The 4,277-nt window shown below is 43.0% G+C and overlaps 1 pseudogene; it reads right to left on the bottom strand.

The window, feature by feature from the left end:
• Positions 1-255: 255 nt before the first annotated feature.
• Positions 256-365, bottom strand: LOC141814632 (small nucleolar RNA R71; annotated as a pseudogene).
• Between the last annotated feature and the right edge of the window lie 3,912 nt (positions 366-4,277).

Raw genomic sequence — 4,277 nt, 5'->3', positions numbered from 1 at the left:
TCTATGATCCAGCAGAATCAATTTGGGGGTGGACCAAATGAAGACCCCAATCTACATTTGGAAAAATTTTCAGATAATTGCAGCACAATGAGAATTCACGGGGTTGGTTTTGACCAGGTCAGACTCATGCTATTCAAGTTCTCACTCAGAGATAGGGCAAGATCTTGGCTTGCCTCTCTACCGCCGAACAGTATCACTACTTGGGAACAATGCGAACAAATGTTTCTCAACAAATATTATCCCCCAAGTAAGATAACCCACATGCGCAACATGATATCAAGCTTCATGCAATTGGATGGCGAATCTTTATTCGAAGCTTGGGACAGATTTAAAGGGATGTTGAGACAGTGCCCACACCACGGATTGGAAAAATGGCTTGTCCTTCACACCTTCTACAATGGAATCAACTATCAGACAAAGGTATATTTGGATTCCGCTGCAGGAGGTGCATTAATGAACAAAAGCTTGGAGGAAGCTGAAGACATAATTGAAAGTGTGGCCCTCAATCATCACCAATGGGCTACGGAGAGAGGTAATCATGCAAAAACTCCTAGAAAATATGAAGTGGACACTCTTACTCTGTTAACTGCACAGATGGAGGCCTTGAACAAGAGATTTGATAACATGAACGTCAACAAGGTGAATGCAGTATCTACATCATGTGATCTATGTGGGGATTCTAGCCATACAAAGGAAATGTGCCAAGTGGGAGCACTTCAAGCTCAGATTGCCCAATTTGAACAATGTGATGCCATTGGTACATTCAATCAAAGAAACAACCCGTACTCAAACTCTTATAATCTGGGTTGGAGGAATCACCCAAACTTTTCATACCGCAACAACCAAGGGTCATCCTATCCATCTGCACCGAAGCAAAATGAAGAGATGTCCGACACCCAAAAAATTCTGAAAATATTGGAGGAGCAAAGAACAGAGAGCCGACAGATGTTCTCTCAACTTCAAGGTGATATGGTGAAAATCAATGAAAAATTAGATGACCATGATAAGAGGTTGAAGATGCAAGAAACGCAAATGGCACAACTTAGTTCTTCTCTTTCATCGAGACAAGTGGGTGCACTTCCAGGAAAGCTGGACTTCAACCCTATGGAGCACTGTAAGGCTATTGAGCTGAGGAGCGGACGGATCTTGAAGGACAAGGAACCTCAAGGGACTGCTCCTTTGGAGGGTATTTCATGCACACCAGCCGCCGAGCAACCTCCTTCCTCTACATCGATTGTTGAAGATAAATTGGAGGAAGTTGAGACCACTACGCCCGCTGAGGAACCATCAAAGAAAACTCTAGTGTGTAATATACCCTTCCCTAAAGGCTCATGTACAAACAAAAGGATGCTGAGTTCAAGAAACTATACAACCGAGTCAAAGACATCACTCTGGACATTCCCCTTCTCGACGCTCTTGTCGAGATGCCTAAATTTGCCAAGTTCATCAAGGGGCTAATGTCCACCAAGAAGATAACCTAAGGCCAAGCATACTGTGGCTCTAACGGAGGAAGTTAGCGCAATAATTCTCAACAACAAACTTCCTCCCAAACTCAAGGATCCAGGAAGCTTTACCATACCATGCAAGATTGGTATGATGACTATTGGTAGGAGCATTCTGTGACCTAGGAGCAAGCGTCAGTATCATCCCCTATACAACAAGTGAAAAATGTGGATACACGGATCTCAAACTCACCACCATGGCCATCCAACTAGCAGATCATTCTTGTAGATATCCGATGGGCATAGTGGAGGATGTGCCGGTAGAAGTTGGAGGATTCACTGTTCCTACCGACTTCGTTGTGCTTGACATGGAAGAAGATCCGTCAATTCCGATTATTTTGGGGAGGTCATTCTTAGCCACTGCAGGGGCAAAAATCGACGTGAAGAATCACAAGTTGTCCCTGGAAGTGGGAAACAAGAAGGTAGATTTCAATCTCTCGTTGGATTCAAATGCTTATCTTCTCGAGAAGGAACGATGCTGCAGGTTGGATGATGTCCAGCCGAAAAAGAAATGGTTGTACCAATCTTTTTCTTTGTCGATGGAAGAACCCGTATCGGCCGGGGTAATAAGGAAGCTTTATGAAAAGAAACAAAAATATAAAGTGCCGGCCAGGGCTCGATTACGAGACTTCAACCAATAAGCCCTGTACACTAGAGAATAAGGGGTCGAGCTAAAGACCTTAAACAAGCGCTTCTTGAGAGGCAACCCAAGGGTTTTTTTTATTTTTTTTTCTTTATTTTTATTGTTTTTTAAGATAGTAATAAACTTTTCTATTGTTTATAGGAGATTTTGGAGCTACACATCAAATAAAGTTTTGTCTATTAGGCACGGCCATGCCTCCTCCACAAAATAACACCAAGGAAGTGACCGTGCCTCCTGGCACGACCGTGTCTCTGCCTGCGCTGAATAAAGCTGAGGCTCGTGTCTATTAGACACGACCGTGCTTCTCTTCGCTCAGTGTGCCATTAGGCACGACCGTGCCTCTCCACCGCACAATAATCTTACTAGGCCGTGCCAAATTGGCACGACCGTGTCGTTTCACTAGAAAGGCAACCTTGGCAAGCCGTGCCACTCTAGGCACGGGCGTGCCTCGTCCACAGAATAACACCTTCACAGGTCATGCCTAATAGGCACGACCGTGCCTCTTTGTTATAAAAGGGCACACGACCGTGCATACCCTAGCACACGGTCGTGCGCCTCCAAAACTCCAAATACTATTCATCTTCTCTTCTCCAATCTCCCTTCCAACCTCTCCCAAATCCACTCTTCTTCATTCCTTCACTTTTTCTTCACTTCTTCTTCATCTCTCCACCACAATCCATTCGTAAACCTCCATTTTCCTTCTCCTAACCATCTCTTCTTCTTTCTCTTTGCTTCTTCTCTCAGATCTAGACAAGCATGTTGAAACGATTTCTGTAAATCTGGAGGATCAGGTGGAGGAGATGAGCCTGAAAGACGAAAAGGCAAGGAGCCGAAGGAAAGGAAAAAGAGCAAATCGCGAGACAAAGGGAAAAGGAAAGCTATCGAAGAAGGTACGGACAATATACATGGCATTATTTTTAGAAATGATGATCAAAAAGCTAGGTATAATTGTCTTGCTTCTAGAAAGCTTATTTGTTCTCGCTATATTGATAATTATACTATGGAATCATTAGGGCTTAAGGATGATATAGAGTGGATGTTGGATAACATAGGTTGGATTGACTTTATGAACATTAGGCATCCAACATACCCCAAAATCACCTTAGAATTCCTTAGCTCTCTAGAGATCTACTTTACCACAGATGAAAACTATAAAGGCAAAATTAATTTCAGATTATTTAACGAAGAATATAAGTGGACTCTAGAAGATTTCAATAATTATTTTGGTTTGCCTACTGATGTGACTAGGGAACTTGATAAGAGGTTTAGCAGTAGCCGATTTTGAAAAATGATCACTGTTACTGAAGAACCCTATGACCCATCCAAATCTAAAGCCTCGTTATTGCAAAACTCAGTCTTTAGGTATCTTCACCGCGTCATGACCAAGACCATCTTTGGTCGAGCTGAGAGTGACGGCGTGGTGAGGAAGATGAAACTTTATTGCATCTGGGCAATGCTTAATAAGGTAGAATTTAATTCAGGGTTCCATTTCCTTCAAAACTTGGCTAAAATAGCTAAATCCTCAACAGGGATTATAGTAGTTGGCGGTCTTATCACAAACATCGCCGTCAGCTTGGGTTGCGATATTGCATACTTAGAACCTATTGTAGGCAACTCTAAGATTGACATTGACACCTGCTTGGCGATGAAAATGATCTCCAAGTCGATGGGGGTTACACTTTTAACAGAGCGTTAGGATTTCCATTCCCATTACCAAACCCCTCAAGGACTACCATTAGAAAGATCGAAAACTGGATTTTACATTCTCCAGTCCCTAGTCATTCCACTCCCATACATGAAACCAGCTTCAGAGTATGCCCATGAGACATCATTCCACCATGAATCTTCCTATCATGAACCTCCTACCCCTAGAGATGAGCCTGCTAGACATTCATATGCATATGGTGAGTCAGGTTCAGCTTACGACTTTTCTACTTTCCGTAGTTCTTTGGACATGCTTCATGAAGAGCACTCTGCTCACCAACGTCAAGTTGGATGAGTATGGTACTATGACCCAGGAGCAGTTTAAAGAAATACAGGATCATTTTAGAAGGGCGGATGAGTTCTATTCTTCGGTGGATAGTTTCATGGGGCATCAATATAGGGAGTGGAGCAGAGAGGAGGAATTTAGG

The sequence above is a fragment of the Curcuma longa genome, chromosome 1 (assembly GCF_044706935.1).
Source record: "Curcuma longa cultivar G26 ecotype Majalengka, Jawa Barat chromosome 1, ITB_CL_G26_1.1, whole genome shotgun sequence".
Classification (NCBI taxonomy): domain Eukaryota; kingdom Viridiplantae; phylum Streptophyta; class Magnoliopsida; order Zingiberales; family Zingiberaceae; genus Curcuma; species Curcuma longa.
The sequence above is the reverse complement of the archived record's forward strand: the minus strand, read 5'-3'. Positions and strand labels throughout refer to the sequence as shown.